Source organism: Podarcis tiliguerta (genome assembly GCF_965153285.1).
Source record: "Podarcis tiliguerta genome assembly, chromosome: 2".
In the NCBI taxonomy this organism is placed as follows: domain Eukaryota; kingdom Metazoa; phylum Chordata; class Lepidosauria; order Squamata; family Lacertidae; genus Podarcis; species Podarcis tiliguerta.
The window spans coordinates 12089078-12116086 of record NC_139535.1 but is presented as its reverse complement, the minus strand read 5'-3'; the positions used below and the strand labels follow the sequence as shown (position 1 = coordinate 12116086).

General features: G+C 47.8%; 1 protein-coding gene across 1 annotated transcript in view; it reads right to left on the bottom strand.

The window, feature by feature from the left end:
• Positions 1-26276, bottom strand: part of PPT2 (palmitoyl-protein thioesterase 2) — a 48448-nt gene extending 22172 nt beyond the window's left edge. The window contains exon 1 of the mRNA XM_083426860.1: positions 26147-26276. The gene's annotated coding sequence lies outside the window, so the exon portion shown is untranslated. The remainder of the gene's footprint in view (positions 1-26146) is intronic.
• Between the last annotated feature and the right edge of the window lie 733 nt (positions 26277-27009).

The window sequence follows — 27009 nt, the reverse complement described above, 5'->3', positions numbered from 1 at the left end:
TGGCTTAGCATTACGTACTAACACAGCCTAAAGCACCAAACTGTGGTTCAGCACGGCATATGAACACAGCCTGTATATTCTATGAGTCTACGACCTGTTCAACCCACACACCTCTCTCTGCTGGGTCATGACCCAGAAATCCTGCCAATGCCTTTAAAAGTTCTGCAACCTGTCACCTCCCATTTGCCACACGCGGCCTTGTGAACCCTGGTAAACATCACCCTAAAGTTATTATTATTGCCAGTAAAGTGCTTTCGATTATTCACATGTCATCATCTTGCAAAATAGGCAACATTATCTCCATTCTGCAATCCAGCCGGATGGGTGGAGTATTACTATTATCTACAAAAACAACAATCAGGGACGCGGGTGGCGCTGTGGGTAAAAGCCTCAGCGCCTAGGGCTTGCCGATCGAAAGGTCGGCGGTTCGAATCCCCATGACGGGGTGCGCTCCCGCTGTTCGGTCCTAGCGCCTGCCAACCTAGCAGTTCGAAAGCACTCCCGGGTGCAAGTAGATAAATAGGGACCGCTTACTAGTGGGAAGGTAAACTGCGTTTCCGTGTGCGGCTCTGGCTCGCCAGAGCAGCGATGTCACGCTGGCCACGTGACCCGGAAGTGTCTTCGGACAGCGCTGGCCCCCGGCCTCTTTGAGTGAGATGGGCGCACAACCCTAGAGTCTGTCAAGACTGGCCCGTACGGGCAGGGGTACCTTTACCTTTTACAACAACAACAACAACAACAACATGGAGTCGAAAGAGACAGCAGTTTACTGAAAACCACCCAGTGGTTTGATGGACGGAGATGTTATTTCATCACTGCTTTCATGTGATTGCATTTTAAGTTTTTCTATTGTAAAAATGTTCCAGGATCATTTTCTTCAATGGAATAAGAATTTCCTGGGAAGGTATTAAACTGCGTTTTACCCAAAGCACACACACTGAAATCAACGAACATGACTAAGTTAGGTCCATTCATTTAAGTAGGTCTACCTTGAGCGAAACTTAGTTTAATAGCAAATCTGTGCTTGGGCTGCAGCACTTGAGACTGCAGGCGAGGGAATCGAGGGAGCGAATGCTCCTATGTACAGAAACAATTACCGTATTTTTTGCACCATAACACTCACTTTTTTCCTCCTAGAAAGTAAGGGGAAATGTCTGTGCATGTTATGGAGCGAATGCCTATGGATGACAGGGGGATCTGCTGCAGTCGTGAGCAGAGGATCCATGGTTCCCCTTCCTTCCCTCCTCCGTGGCTCTCTTTGAAACAGCAAAGCGGGAGAAGAGCCGCTGAGTGGGGAGGAGAGAGGGACAGAGAGCCTGCTTCTTTAAAGGGGCAAAGTGGGAGAGGAGAGGAGCTGCTTACACGGGTCACCCCAAATTCACCAGCAGGTCACATAGCATGTCCATGGCTACAGCTTGCACCAAAAAAATCACGTACCCACTGTTGCCTGGGGCTGCAGTTGTGCAAAAACGTGGTTACAAAGCATGGATCCACATGGATCCTCAGGATTTTTGCATTGGGCTACCCCAAACTCACCGTCAGATCACATGTCTGTGGCCACAGCATGAACCACAAAAATCATACATCCACTCTTTCGTTTAGAATATTTTTTTCTTGTTTTCCTCCTCTAAAAACTATGTGCGTGTTATGGTCGGGTGCGTGTTATAGAGCGAAAAATACGGTATGTCTACAATGAAATCTAGGTGCCAGAGGGAAAGGTTTAGGCCTGCCCTCTTCCTGGCATGCTAGCACTCTGGTGTGCAGGGATTTCATGTTTTGTAGTCATTAAGTGCAGTCATGAGATATTTCCCCTGTCCGTGCAAACTGAAATGGTACTGCCCAGATACAAGTTTAGCACTTCAGCATGAATCAGCGCAGTATAGCCTACACTGACTGGCAGCAGCTCTCCAGGGCTCCTGGCAGAGGACATTCCCAGCCCTTCCTGGTGCAGATGCCAGGAACTGAACCCGGGACTTCCTGCAGACAAATTATAAAGCGCCAGCCCTTTCCAGTTTCACAAGGTATTATTGCTCTTATTGAACGAAAACAACACGAAGCATATCCTCATTAACACATCACCTATTTATCTTGTACAGTGGTGCCCGGCAAGACGGAAAACCCGCAAGACGAAAGGGTTTTCCGTTTGCAGAGGCGCTTTGCAAGACGAATTTCCCTATGGGCTTGCTTCGCAAGACGAAAATTGATGAAAATTCTTGCGATTTTTTTCCGCTCCAAAACCCCTTTTTCTGAAGCGCTAAGCTGCTAAAAGCATTTTAGCAGCAAAACCGCTAATCCCTTAAGCCTTAAAAAGCCGTTTTTAGCCCTTAAAATGTCAATAGCGCTAATCCGCTAATGGGCTTGCTTTGCAAGACGAAAAAACCGCAAGACGAAAAGACTCGCGGAACGGATTCTTTTCGTCTTGCGAGGCACCACTGTATTAGTATCTGCACGCTGCCCTCCCCCTTATGTCGCTGGGAGGTGTACCAAAATCAAACAAACGAGAAGTTCATAAAAGCTATTTCAACTCACAGGGCAGCATACTTAAAGCAACAGGCCAACTGAAGGAAACTGAAATTTTTCCAAACCATCCTACCCCCTCCCAAAATTCTCCTTCTTGGGACTCTCCTTCCTTGAAGGTTTTTTAAACACGAGGTTGGATGGCCACCTGTCAGGGATTCTTGAGTTGAGATTCTCGCATTTCAGGGGGTTGGACTAGATGACCATTGGGGCCTAATAATAATAATAATAATAATAATAATAATTTATTTATACCCCACCCATCTGGCTGGGTTTCCCCAGCCACTCTGGGCAGCTCCCAACAGAATATTAAAATACAATAACCTATTAAACATTAAAAGCTTCCCTAACCATGGCTGCCTTCAGATGTCTTCTAAAAGTCTGGTAATTGTTTTTCTCTTTGACATCTGATGGGAGGGCATTCCACAGGGCGGGTGCCACTACCGAGAAGGCCCTCTGCCTGGTTCCCTGTAACTTGGCTTCTCTTAGTGAGGGAACCGCCAGAAGGCCCTCGGTGCTGGACCTCAGTATCCAGGCTGAACGATGGGGGTGGAGACGCTCCTTCAGGTATACAGGACCAAGGCCGTTTAGGGCTTTAAAGGTCAGCACCAACACTTTGAATTGTGCTCGGAAACGTACTGGGAGCCAATGCAGATCTCTCAGGACCGGTGTTATGTGGTCTCGGCGGCCACTCCCAGTCACCGCATTCTGGATTAGTTGTAGTTTCCGGGTCACCTTCAAAGGTAGCCCCACGCAGAGCACATTGCAGTAGTCCAAGCGAGAGATAACTAGAGCATGCACCACTCTGGCAAGAGAGTCCGTGGGCAGGTAGGGTCTCAGCCTACGTACCAGATGGAGCTGATAAACAACTCTACAATTCCAACTCTACAATTCTATTATTCTATGAAAAGCTGGGCAGAAGAGAGGTGTCTTTGCCTGTCATCTAAAAGATTGGAGAGAGGTGGCCAGGTGTGTCTCATTGGGTATGCAGTGCCACCACTGAAAAGGCCCTTCATCCTGAACTTACACTGGCATTTTTACCAATCAGCACCGCAAAAAACAGGGTCCTGTACAATGAAGCATCTTTCTAGAAGCCAGATCAATCAGCTCTGCTTTCACTGTGGAATCTTTCAACCCTGGAATTCCCACGTGTCTGAGGCCCAGGAGTAGTCTGCAATTTGCCCCATAATTATAATTTTAAAAAGCTAATTGTTGTCCTCTTCCCTCACAAACCAGGCAACTGCAGGAATGCAAGCAGAGATCCTAAGATGCATGACATTTGCATATACATTTCTCTAATGTCGGTGCCCCTCCCACCTGGAAGGCAAATAAGCTCAAAGTTTGCACAATCAGCCAGCAGTTTCGTCACAGAGATGCAAATTTGTTATGGACCTACAGTAGGTTCAGACAGTCAAGCAGTTGTATATTTCCACACCAATGAGGACGGCACGACAGTCTCACACGCCCATTACATACACATGCGTATGAATTTAAAATTGCTGTTTTAATCTGTTGCGCCCTCTTCCTCTCTTGTCATCTGAATAACAACTAACTAGCTCTTCCCACGATTTAAAATTTGGCACAGAAATCCACCGCTCCATAAGTAACATACGGTGTGATCCACGCTAAAAAGGAAACTATCACAGATTGTGACGGGAGGACAGAGCCAGAGAACCGATTCTCAGGAAAATCCTTCAATATGAAAAGGGTGGCTAAGCAGCCAATATTTTATAAGCATACAAGAAAAACGCATTCCGTCAGGTGAGCGAGATTCAGATCTTTAAACCAAACAGACTCAAGATTCAGCCTGGCTTAATATCCTGCTTCTTTGTCCAAGCAGCTCTGGGTAGTACGTGTAGTTTTTTCTCTTCCGCCTTTTGTCTTCACAACAACCCTACGGGATAGACTAAGCCGAGTGTGCAAATGGTTCAAAGTCACCCAGTGAGCTTTTTGGCTGGGTAAGGATTTCTACTTTGGGTCTGCTCAGCCATAGAGGGGCAACTCTGGGTGTAGCCCTAGATTAAGGTTGCCATATTTCATATTCCCCCCCCCCTCAAAAAAATGCATTTTTTTAGCTCTTCTGAATAGACAGGGCTTCCTATACATCCAGATTTCCTGGATATTTTTGCCCGGACACTACTTCCGACTACAGTATTTTGGGTATTCTGGATGTATGGCAACCCTGTACAGTGGTACCTTGGTTCTCAAAGTTAATCCGTTCTGGAAGTCCGTTCCAAAACCAAAGCATTCCAAAACCAAGGCACGCTTTCCCATAGAAAGTAATGCAAAACGGATTAATCCATTCCAGACTTTTAAAAACAACCCCTAAAACAGCAATTTAACATGAATTTTACTATCTAACGAGACCGTTGATCCATAAAATGAAAGCAATAAGCAATGTACTGCAGTCACACAATCAATCAGTCAGTAGCTGGGTTTCCCACAGTCACAAAAACAAAACACAAGAGCTGCAAAAACAAAAACGCAAAACAGACAGACCTCAGTGTAACACTCAAAACAGAAGCGTAACACTCAAAACGGAGCACGTTCGGCCTCTGAAAAAGGTTCACAAACCGGAACACTTACTTCCGGGTTTGCAGTGTTTGGGTTCCAAGCTGTTTGAGTACCAAGGCATTTGAGAACTAAGGTACCGCTGGAATGGCACTCTAACCACTGCTCACTGGGGTATTCGCCAGGTGTATGATGAAGATTTCTGGATGACAGTTTGGCAAAAGACATTTCCATCTGGCTAGCCCCTCCAGCTTTCTTGAACAGGTAAACAGAAGAGTTTATTTATTGCATTTATGTCACATCTTTTTCTCCAAGGATTAACCTTCAGTTAATCCCCACAAAGGACCCTTTGAGGTGGGCTTAGAGACTGTCACTGACTCCAAGGTCACCCAGTGAGCTTCCTGACAGAGTAGGGGTTTGAACCCTGATCTCCCAGGTCCTAGTTTGACTCTCTAACCACTACACCACGCTGTCTTCCTAGAGTCCTCCTGCTATGGGGCAGCTCTATAAATTAAGTCACTCAAGACGTATGGGGAAAGCAAAAGAGAAGGATCAGAAACATTTTCCTTGAAGCTTGCATTTGTTTTCTTTTTCCTGGATTGTTTTCTTTGATGTTTTAACGTGTTGAAAACTGCTTGGGAGATTTCCCCCCCCCCTTTAAAATATAAAGCTTTGTAGAAATGGAGTTATTAAGAATAGGAATAAGAATAAAAATTCGTTGCAAAAAAAATAATGACGCCTAGACTTTCTGCTGCGGCAACCGTAACGTAGGTTAAAGGTGCCATTTAGTGATTAGTTTATATAGCTGAGTGTTGGGACGCGGGGTGGCGCTGTGGGTTAAACTACAGAGCCTAGCACTTGCCGATCAGAAGGTTGGCGGTTCAAATCCCCGTGTTGGGGTGAGCCCCCGTTGCTCAGTCCCTGCTCCTGCCAACCTAGCAGTTTGAAAGCACGTCAAAGTGCAAGTAGATAAATCAGTACCGCTCCGGTGGGAAGGTAAACGGCGTTTCCGTGCGCTGCTCTGGTGCGCCAGAAGCGGCTTAGTCATGCTAGCTACATGACCCAGAAGCTGTATGCAGGTGCCCTTGGCCAATAAAGCGAGATGAGTGCCGCAAGCCCAGAGTCAGCCATGACTGGACCTAATCGTCAGGGGTCCCTTTACCTTTACCTAACACTGTTGAGGAGGGAGATTGCCAGCAATGCCATCCCGCTGTTGAGAGAATTGCACAGGCTGACAAGCAGTGAGCAGGTGAAGCTCAAGGTGCTGGTTTTGGTGTAGGAAGACCTAAACAGCTTGGGACATAAACAGCACTCCCAGGTGAAGGTCACCTGCAGTTACCACCTCTGTTGCAAACACTGTCTCTCTTGTCTTTTGGGCACCTGCTGAAGACATATGAGATTCAGAAGCCGGTGCCTTCTAACTGGGCCAGCCTACTTTGCCATTGGCACATGCAAACTTCTGCATTTCACAGAACCCTTCACCAGGGGGAATGCAGCAGTAGCAGACTCACAGGCGTCTGTGTGTGTGTGTGTGTGTGTGTGTGTGTGTGTGTAAATAGGTGAAAAAGAGGCCAGGCTTCCAGAGGCTGAACACATTTGCATTGCAGATTATTTCTCAAAGCCAAAAATACTGAGCCTCGACAATACTAGGCGATTTGCAAAACTAGGTTACAAAGAACTGAAAACAATGGCCTTTTATTATCATCACCACCACCCAGCGCTCACAAGGGGGGGCATTCCAGTCAGTTGCAATGGTCTACAACCCTCCCCTCCCCCCCCCCGAATTACAAATTTACACTCTACCTCTTTAGAAACCATTGCATAGACTTGCTTTTTCTCAGAAAGAACAGAAAAGGAGTGCTTACACCAGGGGTCAGCAACCTTTTTCAGCAGGGGGCCGGTCCACCATGTGGTGGGCCGGACTATATGGGGGGGGGGAGAGAGAATGAATTCCTTTGCCCCACAAATAACCCAGAGATGCATTTTAAATAAGAGCACACATCCTACTCATGTAAAAACATCAGGCAGGCCCCACAAATAACCCAGAGCTGCATTTTAAATAAAAGGACACGTTCTACTCATGTAAAAACATCAGGCAGGCCCCACAAATAACCCAGAGCTGCATTTTAAATAAAAGGACACATTCTACTCATGTAAAAACATCAGGCAGGCCCCGCAAATAACCCAGAGCTGCATTTTAAATAAAAGGACACGTTCTACTCATGTAAAAACATGCTGATTCCCAAACCGTCCGCGGGCCGAATTGAGGTGGTGATTAGGCCCCCGGACCTTAGGTTGCCTACCCCTGGCTTACACCAACAGAAAAAGCACAATAAGGTGGGTACAATGATTTGCTCCCCCCATTTTATCCTTACAACAATCCTGCGAGGTAGGTTCAGTGGAAAGAGGGAGAAGGGGAGAGTTATACTGGCTTGGGGTTATCCAGTTTGACAGCCAATTGGGAAATTTGAGTTCAGGCTCCCTCCGTTCTGAGGAGCTCCTAGCCACATTGAGGTACACAAACAGAGAAAGATGGGCTCAACTCCCCATTCAGACATAATGCTCACTGGATAGTCCCTGAGCCCACCAGCTTCTTAGAGACTAAGCCGTGCCATGTGTAAGGTTGTCTCAAGAATAAAGGGGGCAGGGAGGGAGAGAGATGTTGGCTGTCCTAGAGATAGTATGGTGCAGTGGTTAGAGGGCACCAAACTAGAACCTGGCAGACTGGGGTTCGAATTCCCACTCGCCCATCAAGCTTACTGGGTGCCCTTGGTCACTGCCTCTCAGTCCAATCTACCTCACAGAGTTGTTTTGGAAATTAATCGAGGCGTGAGGAGAACCATTTACGCCACCGTGAGCTGCTTGGAGGAAAGGAAGGGATATTGATATAATAATAATTAAAGATAATCAGTCAAACAAACAAGCACAACTGCTAGATAAGTGCAAGACTTAAAAGCTGGAGCCCGGCACTCAGAACTGGAACCTGTTTTGAAGATACAACTAGTAGCAGCAGCAGTAGTAGTAATAATAATAATAATAATAATTTATTATCTATACCCCACCCATCGGGCTGGGTTTCCTCAGCCACTCTGGACAACTCCCAACAGAATATTAAAAACACAATAAAACATCAAACATTAAAAACTTCCCCAAACAGGGCTGCCTTCAGATATCTTCTAAAAGTCAGACAGTTGTTTATTTCCTTGACATCTGGTGGGAGGGCATTCCACAGGGTGGGTGCCACTACCAAGAAGGCCCTCTGCCTGTAACCTCACTTCTCGCAGTGAGGGAACTGCCAGAAGGCCTTCGGGGCTGAACGATGGGGGTGGAGATGCTCCTTCAGATATACTGGGCCGAGGCCGTAAATAACAATTCACCCAAGCATGTGCAGAATCCCTCACCACTGAGTCATGGCGCAAAACATCTGGCACTTCCCCTGAGGAGAGCAAGCTTCCGCAACAAAGGCTGCGGTTTCTCAGCCCAAAGCAGAGGGGTCTCTGGTCCTCCACCCCAAGCAAGTCCGCCAACCATCAGGCACGATGGGAGTTGTAGTCCAACAACATCTGAAAGTCCACATCTGCCCCTCTTTTGCCTGCAAACCCGGATTTCCAGCACCTCCCCTATTAGCATCTCTCAGGAAAGGCGGCAGGTGGCTTCAGAGATGCAGCAGATGCCCCACGCGAGTTTCAAGGAGTGGGTTGCCTTGCTTCCAAGGAGGAAGGTGCCCCAGATCCTGGGCTTTAGTTATCCCTGAGCCCTTACCTGGCCAAAGGCTGTGTGGATGACACACTCCTGAATCGGGAACTGCTTGCTCAGAGAGGCCTCGCCCCAGTGGCCGGTCCTTCTGGCCACCTTCCCAGTTTCTGGGGATTATGAGGACGCCTCCTGGTCCAGCCTCCTCCTTTCAGCCAGTAGCAACACAAGGAGGTGGAGATAGAAGCCGCCTCAGGTGTTTTGGCCCTGGGGTGTTTGTTCACTGCATTGAGGAGCACGGGAAGGACAGTGGCACCTGCCAGTGGCTAGAGTAGGATACAGGAGAGTCTTGAGTTCAAATCCCCACTCGGCCACAAAGTTCTCTGGGTGACCTTGGGCCAGTCACTGCCTCTCTCAGTTTACCTCACAGGGTTGTCGCAATGGGAAGAACTGCGTACGCCACATTGAGCGCCTTGGTTAAAAGGTGTGATACGGTGTTGGAAATGTAAAGAGAAAGAAGGTTCTTTTTGTCATATGTGGTAGGTTAAAACCTACTGGGAAATAATAATAATAATAATAATAATAATAATAATAATAATAATACAGTGGTGCCCCGCAAGACGAATGCCTCGCAAGATGGAAAACCCGCAAGACGAAAGGGTTTTCCGTCTGCAGAGGCGCTTCGCAAGACGAATTTCCCTATGGGCTTGCTTCGCAAGACGAAAATTGACGAAAATTTTGGGGGGGGTTTTCTGTTCCAAAACCCCTTTTTCTGAATCGCTAAGCTGCTAAAAGCATTTTAGCAGCAAAACCGCTAATCCCCCAAGCCTTAAAAAGCCGTTTTTAGCCCTTAAAATGTCAATAGCACTAATAGCGCTACTCCGTCAATGGGCTTGCTTCGCAAGACGAAAAAACCGCAAGACGAAAAGACTCGCGGAACGGATTCTTTTCGTCTTGCGAGGCACCACTGTAATAATAATAATAATAATAATAAATTTTATTTATACCCCGCCCTCCCCAGCCAAGACCAGGCTCAGGGCGGCTAACACCAGATATAAAACAATTGATTGAAATACAACTTAAAAAACAAGAGTAAAATACAACATTAAAATGCAGCCTCCTTTCAGTAGAAACTCAAATCAAAAACTTTTTGGGGGGAAAAAAACGTCAAGTCTTCACCAAGGCTAACTATCCAGACTGGTCCTACATGGGCCAGAAAAAAGCCAGGGAAGTCCCCAAATAGGAGTTTCATCACAGAAGGAGAAAGGGAAAAAAGAAAGAGGGGGGATGATATATAGTGAACTGAAAAGGGTGTTTAAAATAACCTTTGTAAAAAACAACAACCCATAAGCTTATCTTTTGGGAATTATAGGGACAGAACTATTTATATTGTATAGAAACTTATTGATCTATGTGACTACAGTGGCAAGAATGTTACTTGCACCAAAATGGAAAGAAGAAGAAGTCCCAGCAAAGGAAGAACGGATACAAAAACTTATGGAATATGCAGAAATGGCAAAAGTTGCCGGAAGAATAAGAAATCAATATAACAAACTTTTTATAAAAGAATGGAAATGGATTATTGAATATTTACAGATAAACTGTAAACAGATAAAAACATTGACAGGATTATTGTAATAACCTGCAGTTTTTTAGGAGTACAGTGGTACCTTGGGTTACATACGCTTCAGGTTACATACGCTTCAGGTTACAGACTCTGCTAACCCAGAAATAGTGCTTCAGGTTAAGAACTTTGCTTCAGGATGAGAACAGAAATCGTGCTCTGGAGTCTAGATTTCTTCCCCAGCCCTTTTGCAAACCTGAGCTACTTTTCTAATTACTTGGGAGGGTTGTGTGCGTTTCTGCTCACCTCCACTTGCTCTACCTGCCAATACCCCTCTCCAGCCCCACCTGGATTCGCTCTGCTCCCACACAGCAGGCCAGGCTCCCCATGCACAAAAAAGGAGCTGCTCTGAACATGCACAGAGTGCCTTCCCCTCCCCCACTGGGTAAAAGGCAGTCAGCGATTGGACGGGAAGAGGGCAGGCTCTCTCGTGCATTTTGCTGGCCTTCACTCCCCAACCCCGTCCTTGTCTTTAAAACCTCGTAAAAGAAGCACGACTGCAATCTAGTGCAAATACAGTACAGAGAGACATGTTGTCAGTTGCGAGCTTGCTTTACATAGGGGACTGCGCAGAAATAAGATTACCCAGCTAAAGCGGCAGCCTCTTCTTTCCCTTCTTTGCACAGAATGAAGCTAATTAATATTACGATTAGCTAGTATTATAATTAGCTGCTCTACTTTATATGCCTATTTGGGCGGAATATCAGACAGACATGCATGCTCATGTCTTTGAACTTAGCCTGATCTTTTATTCCACTTCCTTCCCTCCCTCTCTCCTCTTTATGAAGATTACTCGCTCTGGGATCCCATAGCTAATTCTCCCCGGTCTCCTCACTGACCCAAATAGGACTAATTTATCCACCTAGCCCTGTTGATCACCTAATGTTTATTGGATGGATTTCCCCCCTAAATTGATTTTTGAATTCTGAATTTACTGTATTGTTATTCACGTTTTATAATGTACTTTATGCTGCTTTTTGTTGCATCAATTAAGTGTTCTAAATTTGTTGTTAGCCGCCCTAACAACCTGAGCCCGGTTTTCTGAACCGGGAAGGGCGGGGTATAAATAAAAATTTATTATTGTTATTATCATGTGCAATATCTTGACTGGCCTCGTGAAAACTTCAGTCTTCTCTCAGCATCGTAAAAGCAGGGGTGGGAAACTCCAGATGCTGTGGAACTACAACTCCCATCAGCCCTGACCTATGGGCATGCTAGCTGTGGCTGGTGGGAGTTGTGTGGATTCGCTACCCCGACGGAGTTTTACAGAAAAACCCGTGCTGCTCGACTTAAGAATGGACTCCGTTGGAAGTTGGTGGGCTCTCCTTCGTTGGAGGCAGTACAGTGGTACCTCAGGTTACATACGTTTCAGGTGACAAACGCTTCAGGTTACAGACTCTGCTAACCCAGAAATAGTACCTTGGGTTAAGAACTTTGCTTCAGGATGAGAACAGAAATTGCGTGGCAGCAGCAGCGGGAGGCCACATTAGCTAAAGTGGTGCTTCAGGTTAAGAACAGTTTCAGGTTAAGAACGGACCACCAGAACGAATTAAGTACTTAACCCGAGGCACCACTGTATTCAAAACCCCCAGGGGTCATGTTGCAACCACGTGCAAATAACAACAACAATAACAACAACAAGTTATTATTTATTCCCCGCCCATCTGGCTGGGTTTGCCCAGTCTCAGTTAGAATGTGCCAGCTCAAATGTCCGTAATCACCTTCACAACTGACCGCTATTTTATGTAGTTCTTTTCTCGTGATCGTCTTATCTGCCAACGTATATAGTGCTACTTTATAAGTTACAAAGTCATCAGTATCACTCAGCAGCCATTTCACCCTTTCCGCCCTGTTCGGGTGTGTTCCATTTGTAAGCAGGAGTTTTATAATTCGGTCTCTTGGTTCTATATATAGCCGGCATTGCAATAAGTAGTGATACAGGTCCTCTACGCAAGGTTGCCCACACAGACAAAGTCTCTCCTCGTAGTCATACCTCGGGTTACAGATGCTTCAGGTTACGTGTTTTTGGGTTGTGCACCGCGCCGAACCCGGAAGTACCGGAATGGGTTACTTCCGGGTTTCGGAGCTCATGAATGCGCAGAAGTGCCAAATCACGACCCGTGTGTGTGCAGACGCAGCCCTGTGGGTTGCAAATGCTGTGGGTTGCGAACATGCCTCCCGCACAGATCACGTTCGCAAGCATCCACTGTACAGTACTTTGCCGTACCAACCATACACCACCCTCGATTGGAACCGTAATTCTGTAAAATGATTCTTAGTATGGGGTTTGCTCAGTCACTCTGGGCAGCTTCCAACAAAATATTTAAAAAACACAATAAAACATCCTTGACACCTGATGGGAGGGCGTTCCACAGGGCGGGTGCCACTACCGAGAAGGCCCTCTGCCTGGTTCCCTGTGACCTCACTTCTCGCAGGGAGGGAACCGCCAGAAGGCCCTTGGAGCTGGACCTCAGTGTCCGGGAAGAATGATGGGGGTGGAGATGCTCCTTCAGGTAGAACTCTGGATGCGACTGACATCTCCATCTGGCTAGGGGGTGCTGAGGCACTGCACTCAAAAGACATGTGTCTTGTGCCGGGGTGCCAACCCCATGGGGCTGAGGATGTTGTCCCTGGCTGCCAGTGTGGTGTAGTGGTTAAGAGCAGTAGCCTCGTAATCTGGTGAACCGGGTTCGCGTCTCCGCTCCTCCACACGCAACTGCTGGGTGACCTTGGGCCAGTCACACTTCTCTGAAGTCTCTCAGCCCCACTCACCTCACAGAGTGTTTGTTGTGGGGCAGGAAGGGAAAGGAGAATGTTAGCCACTTTGAGACTCCTTCAGGTAGTGATAAAGCGGGATATCAAATCCAAACTCTTCTTCTGCCGGGCTTCTCCTGGATGTCATGCCAGGCCGGGCAGTGTTGAGAGATGCCGCACAGATCAGGTCAGCCTCTCCTGATGCAACAGCCATCACACATGGAACATGAAATGCTCGTGGCATCATGTGTGCTGCATCCCTAATGCCACCCCCACCCCCCACCCCAATGTCAGGCACAACTCTGCACCCGTGGCCTTGTGCTCCTGCGCTGCCCTGCGGATCAGCTGGCTCACGGGGCAGCAAACTTTGCCTCTGCGCTGCTGCGTGAGATGCAATCTGCGGCGCACTTTCTCGAGGGTAAGAAAGCCCCTCTGGCGGGGGCTTACTTCCAAGCAAATAAATATCAATTAAAAATTTCACTTGGGGGGCGGGGGAGAGAAAGGCGCCTAGACATTCTGTTGTGGTGACCGTAACCTAAGGTGTCGCTTGGCGATTAGCTTTTAAAGCTGAGCTTTTTACACTGGTTGGAGGTTTTTAAGCTGAGGTTTTAAACCTGTCATGGATGCTTTAGCTGAGATTCCAGGACAGTGGTATCTTGGGTTAAGCACTTAATTCGTTCCGGAGGTCCGTTCTTAACCTGAAACTGTTCTTAACCTGAAGCACCACTTTAGCTAATGGGGCCTCCTGCTGCCGCCGCGCCACCAGAGCACAATTTCTTAACCCGAGGTACTATTTCTGGGTTAGCGGAGTCTGTAACCTGAAGTGTATGTAACCTGAAGCGTATGTAACCCGAGGTACCACTGTATAGCCAGGGGTTGGAATAGATGACCCCAGGGTCCCCTTCCAATTCAACAGAGTAGGCATGATTCTATTCTGCCACCCATTTGCCATTGTGGCCTCAGCAGCCAGTCCTGAGAGCTTCCTCTCTGCTCCCTTATAATTGCTTTCTTGCTGGCATCTGGCCACGTTGCCAACCTCGATGACTCACCCTCCAATTAAAGTTACTTCACAATTCCCAGCCACAGGAACAAAAGCCTGAGAAGAGCGCAGAAGACAGAACGCAGAAGAACTCCCGGCAGTTAAACAGATCATAACAGAGATTTATAAAAAGTCACACAATGACCAGGTAAACTTCTTCCGTAATTGCAGAAGGAGAAAGGGCACCAGGCAAAGGATTACAGAGCACAAGGCATGGGGAACCTCAAAGCCAGGGTGTGGGTGGGTGTCTAATGCGGCCCTCCAGGCCTGCCTATCTGGCCCTTGAGACTTGGTACAACCTGCATCTCCCACTGGCTTCTTCCTCTACTGACTATACCTGGAAGGAATGCATCTTTGAACTTCAATAATCCCTCTTTACTTGTTTGAATGGAGAGTAGAGCATTTTTGGCATCACCCACCATGTCTATGTGGTCCCCTGAAGGTTGTGCATTATGGGATGTGGCCCTCCAAGCTGGAGAAGGTTACAGAAAAGGAAGCCAGGCTTATTCCCAGGTAAATGGATTTAAGATGGCTCTCTATGTGGTCTACCAAGACCATCAGCAATAGTAATAGTAATAATAATAATAATAATGTTTATTTATTTATACATACAGTGGTACCTCGGGTTACAGACGCTTGAGGTTACAGACGCTGCTAACCCAGAAATAGTACCTTGGGTTAAGAACTTTACCACAGGATGAGAACAGAAATTGTGCAGCATCGGGAGGCCCCATTAGCTAAAGTGGTACCTCAGGTTAAGAACGGTTTCAGGTTAAGAACAGACCTCCAGAATGAATTAAGTTCTTAACCCGAGGTACCACTGTACATACATACCCCACCCATCTGTCTGGGTTTCCCCAGCCAACCTGGGCAGCTCCCGGCAGAATATTATCAATAATGATTAAAAAATTGATAAAACATCAAACATTAAAAACTTCCCTAAGCACGGCTGCCTTCAGATGTCTTCTAAAAGTCAGGTAGTTGTTTATTTCCTTGACATCTGATGGGAAGGCGTTCCACAGGACGGGCGCCACCACCGAGAAGGCCCTCTGCCTGGTTCCCTGTAGCTTCACTTCTCACAGTGAGGGAACTGACAGAAGGCCCTCAGTGCTGGACCTCAGTGTCCGGGCAGAACGATGGGGGTGGACATGCTACTTCTGGTATACTGGGCCGAGGGGAAAACTACTGTTTTATATTCTAAGCCAGAAAGTGTGTTCTATTCGTAGAATCATAGAATTAGTGTTGGAAGGGACCCCAAGGGTCATCTAGTCCAACCCCCAGCAATGCAAGAATTTCAACTAAAGCACCCATGACAGATGGACATCCGACCTCTGCTTGAAAACCTCCAAGGAAGAGGGAGTCCGCAACCTTCCAAGCTGTCCCACTGTTAATAATAATAATAATAAATTTTATTTATACCCCGCCCTCCCCAGCCAAAGCTGGGCTCAGGGCGGCTAACAACAGTCAAAATAATCCAACATTCTAAAAACTTTTCATTATAAAAATTAATTAAAATCAAATTGATGGCAACCATTAAGCAAGATTCTGTGCAGATTGCCAGAGGAGGGGGTCAGGCTGGGCCCTGACCAAAGGCCTGGTGGAACAGCTCTGTCTTACAGGCCCTGCGGAAAGATATCAAGTCCCGCAGGGCCCTAGTCTCTTGTGACAGAGCGTTCCACCAGATTGGAGCTGCGGCCGAGAAGGCCCTGGCTCTAGTTGAGGCCAGCCTAACCTCTCTGTTCAACAGATTTTACGGTCAGAAAGTTTTCCTGATGTTTAGTCATAATTTCCTTTCTTGTAACTTGAAGCCATTGCTTCGAGTCCTGCCCTCCAGAGCAGGGTATTTGTAAGCCAACCAGGGAGCCTTTTGCACATAAAAGCAGGATGCGTTGCTACTTTTTAAAAATGCTACTCCAATATAATATGCTATTGCTAAAACGTTCTCATCTCAAAACTGCCATTACTAATTTATGAGAATATTTTTATTCTGCACCTTCCGTTCCATCCCCCAGAATAATATCATTAAAATGCTAACAATATTAAAAATATATGAACAATTCAAAGCCCCAGAAGAAAGAGCCTAGCAAACAGTACAAAAAAAAAAAGACCAGCGCTACACTAGGAAAAACATGCATCTTTCCAAAAGCATATTTCTTTTAATAATGACCCAGAAAGCAGGGCTTTTTTGCAGCCGGAACTCACCAGAACTCAGTTCATTATTAGAGAACGAGGGAGGCGTTCATGTTGAGTTCGGGCAGCTCCTTTTCTAGCAAAACAGAACTTTTAAGAAGGAGATTGAGAAGCCGGAAGGTGTGCAGAGGAGGGCAACCAAGATGATCAAAGGTCTGGAAAGCCAGCCTTATGGGGAACGGTCATGGGAGCCGGGTATGTTTACCGTGGAAGATGTTTAGCCTGAGAGGAGATAGGATATCTTCTTCAAATATCTCAAGGGCTGTCACATGGAAGAGGGAGCAAGCTTGTTTTCTCCTGCTCTGGAGGGGTTAGATCCAAAACAACAGATTCAAGATACAGTGGTACCTCGGGTTATGAACTTAATTCGTTCTGGAGGTCCGTTCTTAACCTGAAACTGTTCTTAACCTGAAGCACCACTTTAGCTAATGGGGCCTCCCGCTGCCGCCACACGATTTCTGTTCTCATCCTGAAGCAAAGTTCTTAACCCGAGGTACTACTTCTGGGTTAGCGGAGTCTGTAACCTGAAGTGCCTGTAACCTGAAGCGTCTGAGCATCCACTGTACAATAAAGGAGATTCTGGCTGAACATCAGGAAGAACTTTCTGAGCTGTTCAACAGTGGTTCAACCTTGGGAAGTTCTGGACTCTCCTTCCTTGGAGGTCTTTGAGCATAGGTGGGAGGGCCATCTGCTATGGGTGCTTTAGCTGAGATTCCTGCATTGCAGGGGGTTAGTCTAGATGACCTGTGGGGTCCCTTCCATCTCTACAATTTTACGATTCTACGCATCTCAGATGGGGTGAGGTGGGGACAGAGCGTATGACAACCGCAGCATACAAGCAGCCTCTTGTGGGTGGGATGCAGTCCTCTGCACCCCCAGTTCCCAAATCAAGAAGCACCTCAAACTGGGCACAGAATCAAACCAGGGGTTGTGCTTCTTGTGCTTTGCACACATTCTCATTTCCTAGCGTCGATGGCACAGCAAAAGCTTCAGCCACTGCCCCCTTTCCTTGCCAGTCTCTTGCCGAAATCAGTGGCGCTTCAATTTGCTTCCTTTTTGCCTGAATCATATCTGTTCCCTTCCAGTGAAACATTACACCTGGCTCAGCAGAGGAACGCAACAGTAAACAAGACGGGGCATGGAGCCACACGCCAAATTAACAGCAACAACACACCCGCCAAACACACACCGACACGGAGAAACAGTGAATCAGCCACACAGATTCAGAAGCAAGAGGGGGGTTGTTTGCAGCGAGCGAAGCATATTTCTAGATTGTCCCAAAGAGAAAGCATAAAATAAGTGTTAAGATACTTCTTCTTGGGTGGATGATGGAAACAAGACACCACAAGGGTGCCAGAAAGCAAACACACAGAAGAACCCAGTGGGATTTGCCCTCTCTTAATTTGGGTTTTGTTTTGGGTTTTTTCCATTTCCAGATGTTAAAGGTAAAAGGTAAAGGGACCCCTGACCATTAGGTCCCGTCATGGCCGACTCTGGGGTTGCGGCACTCATCTCGCTTTATTGGCTGAGGGAGCTGGCGTACAGCTTCCGGGTCATGTGGCCAGCATGACTAAGCCGCTTCTGGCGAACTAGAGCAGTGCACAGAAATGCCGTTTACCTTCCCGCTGGAGCGGTACCTATTTATCTACTTGCACTTTGACACGCTTTCGAACTGCTAGGTTGGTAGGAGCAGGGACCAAGCAACGGGAGCTCACCCCGTTGATCGGCAAGTCCTAGGCTCCGTGGTTTAACCCACAGCGCCACCCGCGTCCCTTTTCTAGATGTTACTGAACTACAACTCCCGTCAAGGATCCTGAGATCACGTTAAGGGTAGCCAAATTCTGTGCGATTGCCATAAAACCTAAGGAACAAGCTGTGCTATCATAATGATTAAGGCCTTAAATGATCATTTTAGGCTAGACAGTCATACCTCAGGTTGAAGCAGCTTCAAGTTAAGTATTTTCGGGTTGCGCTCTGCAGCAACCCGGAAGTAACAGAGCGCATTACTTCCGGGTTTCGCCGCTCGAGCATGTGCAGGCACTCAAAATGACGTCATGCGCATGTGCGGAAGCGCCGGAATGCAACCCACGCATGCACGTCTTACATTTACTTCAGGATGCGAACAGGGCTCCGGAACTGATCCCGTTCATATCCAGAGGTACCTCTGTATGTTGGTGACCAAGTTTTAATTTATATATATTTTTTAACTGTTGCTATATCCGTTTTGTCCCTGTTATACCTAATTGCAAATTCAAATGTATCCCTATCGTGTTTTGTGACTTCCTTGATATTGTATGTGGGCTGGAACTGGTCTGTGACCAAAATAATAAATTCATTCGAACTACAACTCCCGTCCCTCCTAGCCATTGGGTATGCTTGCGTGAGCTCATGCCAGATGTTGTTCAGCAGCAACAAGATCCTTTTCAGATCTTTTAATTGTTTTATAATGTGTGCATCTCCCGCCTTGGGCAGCTTCGGGAGGAAGGGCGGGATAGAATAAATTTAAATAAACACATATTTTATACTAATAACAACATCTGGAGGCCCAATGGTTCCTCGCCCCTGTCCTGGTCCCTCCCAAACAACTTCCTTCCAGACATTTCACACCCAGGCTTGTTCATTTGTCAGGAACTCCCTGCCAAGATGGCAACACTGGTAGAATCATAGAGTTGGAAGGGACCTGGAGGGTCATCTAGTCCAACCCTCTGCAATGCAGGAAGGTGCAGCTGCCCCATACGGGAATCAAACCTGCAACCTTGGCGTTATCAGCACCATGCTCCAGCCAACTGAGCTATCGGGGCTCATTTTCCTTCCGTTAGCTCACCATCTCTCAATCTGCTCTTTAGCTGTGGTCACTCATCTTCATCATCCTCATTATTTATTGCATTTTTATCCCACCTTTTTATCCAAGGAGCTCTCCATCTCTAGATTATCCTCACAACAAATCAGGCTGAGAGACTGTGTCTGGCTACGACATGGGGGTCGGATCAGGCCCCATCGCCTTATAAATCCGGCCCACAGACGGTCCGGGAACCAGCATGTTTTTACATGAGTAGAACGTGTCCTTTTATTTAAAATGCATCTCTGGGTTATTTGTGGGGCCTGCCTGGTGTTTTTACATGAATAGAATGTGTCCTTTTTATTTAAAATGCATCTCTGGATTATTTGTGGAGCATAGGAATTTGTTCATTTTCTCCCCAAAATATAGTCCGCCCGCCCCCCACAAGGACTGGGAGCCAGTGAACCGGCCCCGGCTGAAAAGGTTTGCTGACCCCTGGGCTACGAGGTCACCCAGTGAGCTTCATGGCCTAGTGGGGATTCGAACCCTGGTCTCCAGAGTCCTAGTCCAACATCCTAACCACTATACCACACTGAACCGAATCATGCCTGCATTGCCAGGGGTTGGAATAGATAGCTCTTGGAATGACCCAACTCTGAGATTCTATGCCAAGTGGTGCTTCCAAGCAAACTTCAGCCATCAGTGCAAGTGTACATAATATTCTGAAGTTCATTTTCTTGCATTTATGTCCCCCGCTTTCTTTAATCATGGAACCCAAGATGGTGTTCATGTGGTTACCAAGGAGCTCATGCACCCAGGCACTGACCAGACACAATGATGCTTAGCTTCAGAAAGGTGGGTGGACCATATGTCTTCAGACTGCCAAAATCTCTTCTTAAAAAAAGGTAAAGGTAAAGGACCCCTGACAGTTAAGTCCAGTCACGGACGACTCTGGGGTTGCTCACTTATCTCGCTCTATAGGCTGAGGGAGCCGACGTTTGTCTGCAGACAGTTTTTCCGGGTCATGTGGCCAGCATGACTAAGACGTTTCTGGCGAAACCAGAGCAGTGCACGGAAACGCCGTTTACCTTCCCGCTGGAGCGGTACCTATTTATCTACTTGCACTTTGATGTGTTTTCGAACTGCTAGGTTGGCAGGAGCAGGGACTGAGCAACGGGAGCTCACCCCGTCGCGGGGATTCGAACCGCCAACCTTCAGATCAGCAAGCCCTAGGCTCAGTGGTTTAGACCACAGCGCCACCCCTGTCCCCAAACCTCTTCTTAGTAGGTATAAAACCAATTGCAACACACATGCTAGAACAATTCCATCAAAATATTGCAACATCCATAGTTAAAATGTGCAATAATGCAACCCCATTAAGATGGAACAACAGTTAAAACAGCAATTAAAATTATCATATCATATCCTGGGTGCCAGTTGGGGGGGGGGGTGGAGTAGGATTGCAGTATTTTCCCACCAACAAATATATGACTCTTTAAACATTAGTTTACGGCAGTCAAAAGAGGAGATTGGGGCAGAGGTGTTCAGTTGCCTCTTCCCATGCATGTGTCCCAATGACCGCATAAACAACTTTATAATAAAATAATAATAATAAATTTATGCCCTGCCCATCTGGCCAGGTTTCCCCAGCCACTCTGGGCGGCTCCCAGCAGAATATTAAAACACGATAAAACATCAAACATTAAAAACTTCCCCAAACAGGGCTGCCTTCAGATGTCTTGTAAAAGTAACATAGTTGTTTATTTCCTTGACATCTGAAGGGAGGGCGTTCCACAGGGGGGTGACACTACCGAGAAGGCCCTCTGCCTGGTTCCCTGTAACCTCGCTTCTCGCAGTGAGGGAACTGCCAGAAGGACCTCAGTGTCTGGGCTGGACGATGGGGGTGGAGACGCTCCTTCATTTATTTAGGTAAAGGGACCCCTGACCATTAGGTCCAGTCGTGGCCAACTCTGGGGTTGTGGTGCTCATCTCGCTTTATTGGCATGACTAAGCCGCTTCTGGCAAACCAGAGCAACGCATGGAAACGCTGTTTACCTTCCCGCTGGAGTGGTACCTATTTATCTACTTGCAGTTTGACATGCTTTCGAACTGCTAGGTTGGCAGGAACAGGGACTGTGCAACGGGAGCTCACCCCGTTGCGGGGATTCAAACCTTCTGATCAGCAAGTCCTAGGCTCTGTGGTTTAACCCACAGAGCCACCCACGTCCCTTCATTTATTTACTGCTCAATAAAACAGCCCCCTTGGAAGGTGGATGTTGAGCTACCATAGTACGGATTGCACCCAGGGCGCAAGCTAGTGCAGCACAGGTGTAAAAGTGTCAGACTAGGACCTGGGAGACCAGAGGGCCAAATCCCCACTCAGCCACAAAGCTCGTTGGGTGATGTCAGGCCTCTCATTTCCTCTCAGCCTAACCTACCTTATGAAGATTCCTTATGAGGAACGGCTAAGGGAGCTGGGCATGTTTAGCCTGGAGAAGAGGAGGTTAACGGGTGATATGACAGCCATGTTCAAATATATAAAAGGATGTCACATAGAGGAGGGAGAAAGGTTGTTTTCTGCTGCTCCAGAGAAGCGGACACGGAGCAATGGATCCAAACTACAAGAAAGAAGATTCCACCTAAACATTAGGAAGAACTTCCTGACAGTAAGAGCTGTTTGACAGTGGAATTTGCTGCCAAGGAGTGTGGTGGAGTCTCCTTCTTTGGAGGTCTTTAAGCAGAGGCTTGACAACCATATGTCAGGAGTGCTCTGATGGTGTTTCCTGCTTGGCAGGGGGTTGGACTCAATGGCCCTTGTGGTCTCTTCCAACTCTATGATTCTATGATTCTACCTCTCAGGGGTGTTGCGGGAAGTAAACGAAGAGCGAAGAGCCATACATGCCACCTTGGGCTCCTTGGGGGAAAAAAGGGGGGTATGAATGCACTAAGTTAGTAAATAAATACTGCTGTAGCACAGAGTACAGAAGGTGGCCCCAGAGCAAGTCTTTAGCTGCAAATACTCCGCTTGAAAGCACGTGAGCACAAATCGCATGCAGGTGTCTCAGGAGGAGTAAAAAAAAGGGCAAAATCATAGCTGTTCTTTTGTGCAAAATAAAACAAAGTTATGAAAAATAATTTCAATGTGCAAAATTTATACTGCTCACAGTACAGGATCTTGCTTTTTCATATGTCAGATGCTTGTTTTTTTTTTTAATGTGTAGGGAATTTAGGTCCATAACCACAAACGGCCACAGAAATGTTGCACAGTTGTTGCGCACCAATTGACCCAGGACAAAGCCCATGCAAAACCAGTGGTGGCAAGAAAACGTGTGCAGTCCAGTTAAGTTCAAAAGTTATTTTGTCTATTCAATTCTGGAATTAGAAACCAATGTTCCAAGTACTGGTCATTCAACCCGGTTTCTTCACACTTATTAACAAAACACCGATGTTGCTGGACTCCAGCTTCCTTTAGCTATAGCCACTGGCCGGGGTTGATGGGAGTTCAAAAACATCTGGAGGGAGGGACATGGGCCCCTTTACTCTCTACCAAGTAGAACGCAGCAAACATATTTTTCCTGGTTTCTCAGTAAGTAAGACTTTTCAAAGATGAAAGCTGAGAACGCACAGAAGATATTATAGCTTGGCATTTTGTTGAGGGGGCCAGTCCCCCACTGTCAGGGACTGGCTGGAAGAACACGAGTGGTGGGAGGCACCAGCTGGGGACCCCCAAGAGAAACCCCAGAGGAGGAAGGCTCAGAGCCCAGGGATTGGCGGCAGGACACCAATGAGAAGGGGGAAATTGAGAGGAGGTTCCAGAAGCTGAAGGAGCAACTGGGTTTAGTGAGCAGGAAGAATATGTGACAGGGAGCTGTTCAGACTCTGAGGCTGAAGCAGAGGAGAGGAATCAGGATACTGCTGAAGAATCCAGGGGGGTCTCCCTCTCCTCCTGCGACAAGCCCACCTCCACCCTGGTTTCGAAGAACATGCTGAATATTGAGGAGGGCAGAACAAAGGCTAGAGGGAGGCAGTTTGGGGAACATCCAGGAGAGGAGGAGCCTTAGAAAGGGTGGAGGGCAGGGACCTGCTCCACAGGGCAAGACCTACTGTGAAGTGTTGCCGAGTTGTGTGTCGTTTCCTTGAAGAGTTAACTTCACCGACAACTGACCTGCTGCATCTGATTCCATGGCTACAGCCCTGGGGAAAGTCCTTCCCATCTCGTGTGAAGATCCCAGAGTTTCTCCCATGCCTCTACATTTGTCACTAACAAATTCTGGACTCGCCAGTTTTTGGAGTTTTTTTTTGGGACTGGGATGCAACCGCAACCCACCAAATGCAGGTTGCACAATTATAATTGCTTGCAACGTGGAGATAGCCTGGGTGTTTTGCAACAAGGAAAGTGGTGGAGGACATGCACTGGGAGGTGTGACCTGAATCTGATGCAACTCCTCACCTAGGCTTCCTGCCAGCAAATCAGTGTGCATGCTCAATAAACAGGTTGTCTGGAAGTGCCCTCTCTTAGGGTGAGGAGGCAGCTAAGGCTGAGCAGGCGGGCCATGCTGCAAAGAAGCGGTGGATTGAAAGTCCCAGAAAGGACAGAGGGAACGCAGGAAACTGCTATTGGTCCATCAGACTCAGTAATGTCTACACCAACTATCAGTTCTTAAGATTTCAGGCAGAGAAACTCTCCCAGCCATACCTGGGGATTGAACCTGGGACTTTATATATACCAGGCAAGAGTTCTACCACTGAGCTATAACCCTTCCTCAGGAGCTGCATCTTGATTCACAGACCAGTTCATCATCAGTTCTATAAAAAGGAATCCATTTTCCCCCAGGCCAGAAATCCCTGCTTAAGAGGCAAGAGAATATCTCTAGAAAGACTTATTTGTTCCTAAAGGTGCAAGCATGGAATAGCTGACCAATCCTCAGAAGAGAGGAGAAGGAAAAGCAGAGTGCCCACACATCACACATTTAAAGGATACTGCTTCCTGCAAAAGAATCCTGGGAACTGTAGTTTGCTACGGGTGCTGGGAATTGTAGCTCCATAAGGGACGCAGGTGGCGCTGTGGGTTAAACCACAGAGCCTAGGACTTGCTGATCAGAAGGTCGGCGGTTCGAATCCCCGCGACGGGGTGAGCTCCTGTTGCTCGGTCCCTGCTCCTGCCAACCTAGCAGTTCGAAAGCATGTCAAAGTGCAAGTAGATAAATAGGTACTGCTCCGGCGGGAAGGTAAACGGCGTTTCCGTGCGCTGCTCTGGTTCGCCAGAAGCTGCTTAGTCATGCTGGCCACATGACCCGGAAGCTGTACGCCGGCTCCCTTGGCCAATAAAGCAAGATGAGCGCCGCAACCCCAGAGTCAGTCATGACTGGACCTAATGGTCAGGCGTCCTTTTACCTTTACCTTAAGAGATAAACTGCAGTGCCCAGGACTGTTTGCGAAATTTGTGTGCCTTAAGATTAGGGTGTGTACTCAACCTAAGCTAAGGCAAGTGAAAAGCACAGTAATGAAGGTAAGTACTGAGCAGCGCTACCTCACCATTTGGAGAAGGGAAGAATTTCCTAGTGGGGATGCAGAACCTGTTAGCACTGCAAAACTTGATTTATTTCCTCTCTCCTGTCCAGCCCCTAAATATACATAATGCAAAGGAACAGCTTCAAAGTCACAGGCTGTTGGCCAGAGCAGTAACTAATCCTACCCTGCCATTGCATCAAACTATTTTATGGTTTTGCTGTTGTCGAAATGCCGGTGTGTTCGTCGCTCTGAGCTCCTTTGGGAGGAAAAGCGGGGTATAAAACCGATGGAGAAATGCAACACAACACTCCCCCAAAAAGATGAATCTCTCTCTGTGTGTGTGTGTCTCTCTCTCTCTCTCTCTCTCACACACACACACACACCCAAAGCCACAAAAATTAGCGAGATCCTGTGAAAATCCAACGCTGGCACCAAAAGAGCCGCACGGCTGAAGCATTCCTGAGATTGCAAGCAGGGTTTTCACCAATGGATTGGAGCAAAGCGCGATTCTGCTCATTTCGATTTGAACAGCAGCCAGACGTGCAGGTGCTAATGTTGCGAAGCGCCTCTCTTTGCGCACCAAGCTGTGGTTCAAATAAATAACTACAGCAGCCGGCAAGCTCGGCAGAGAACGAAAGCAGGTGCGAACAAAAGCCCTCCTCCACTTTTCCTTCGGTAGGCACTGAGTTATTTGCCCCGCCGAAACGACTATAACCGCCCCCCCGCCCCCCACATTTCTTTTGTGCCTTTTGTAAATTTGCAAAACGCTGGCAGGAAGAAATCCGCCCTTTCTTTCCCCAGCGATCCAGAAACTAAGGCGTCCCCTCTCCACACAACCTCATTGCAAAGCCATAATATATATATATATAAATAACTCCGGGTCATAAAAGCCGCTTGGGCTCCTGTATCTTTAAGGGCTGCCGAGCGGGGAAAATTCCATCAGGTTCGCCTTTTCTCGCCGGTGCAGCTAAGAGAAGGGGGGTGGGCGCTGGGCAGCCACCCCGGAGGGAAAGTCCTTTCTGCGCGTGCAACTCTCCAAAAATACAGTATCCATACCTGGAAACCTCAACCGAGGCCGAAAGGAAAAGTCGACGCGACCCTCCCGGCTCCCTTGCAGGCAGTGGCGTAGCGTGGGTTGTCAGCACCCGGGGCAAGGCAAGTAATTTGCGCCCCCTAACCCGTGGATTTGCGCCCCCTAACCCCCAGATGTTGCGCCCGGTGCGCCGGCCCCCCCTGCACCCCCCACGCTACGCCACTGCTTGCAGGCCCTTCTCCAGCCACAGCAGATCCGTATATGAATGATTTCTGTTGTGGATCCCCGATCAAGCCCCATTCAGCATCAAACCAAACCCATTCCCATCCTCGTCCCACACGCTCCCAGCTTAAGGTCGTGGAAGAATTCGCCACCCCGCCTCTCCTGAATGGGATTCCCCAGCTGTAAACCCCATTCATTCGCAAACTTTTGTCTTTCCCCCCCGCCTTGCAGTTCACCGGATCGTGCGCCCCACCGCCGCCCATCGGATCTTGCCTGGATCAAGACACCGGCCGCTTCCCTGCCCCCATCCGCCAGCTGATCTCTTCTCTTCGCTTCTCTCTCTCTCTCTCTCTCTCTCGCTTTTTCTCTTGTTGTTTATTTCCCCTCTCGTGGTGGAGCGCTCGCGTCAGATCCGGGGATGCTCCCCCGCCCCCGGCGACCGCGCAGGCGTCCCTGGAAACCAAATGTTGCAACGTTCTATTCCCACCCCCGCTTCATTCATCGCGAAACTGGCGCCCCCTAAAGAGAGGAAGAGACCGCGAATCAGTAGGGGGCTGGGGGGGTCAAGCCGGAATCACAACCCCCTCCCTCCCTCTCTGTGCTAGAATGTTCCCGGACATCTGGATTTGCAACAATAATACTGTAATAACAACAAAAAGGGCTAATTTGCCTCTGATGGATGCAAACCTTCGGTTTCCCAAAGCGTCGGCTTCCAGTGCCTGCAAATGAACGCTTTGATTTCTGCCAGTCGCCAGTAAGGGAGCTCAGACTGAAAGGAGAGCCGCACTAAAAGAAGGCTCTTGAACAGGGCTCAGCAAACTTTTTCAGCAGGGGGCTGGTCCACTGTCCCTCAGACCTTGTGGGGGCCCGGACTATATTTTGAAAAGAAAAGGGGGGGGGAACCAAATTCCAATGCCCCACAAACAACCCAGAGATGCATTTTAAATAAAAGCACACAATCTACTCATGTAAAAACACGCTGATTCCTGGACCGTCCGTGGGCCGGATTTAGAAGGCGATTGGGCCAGATCCGGCCCCCAGGCCTTAGTTTGCCTACCCATGCTCTTGAACCAACCAACCCCCCCTTCTTTTAGTTTTAAAACCTAATAATCCCTGGCAATGTTCCCTCATGCATA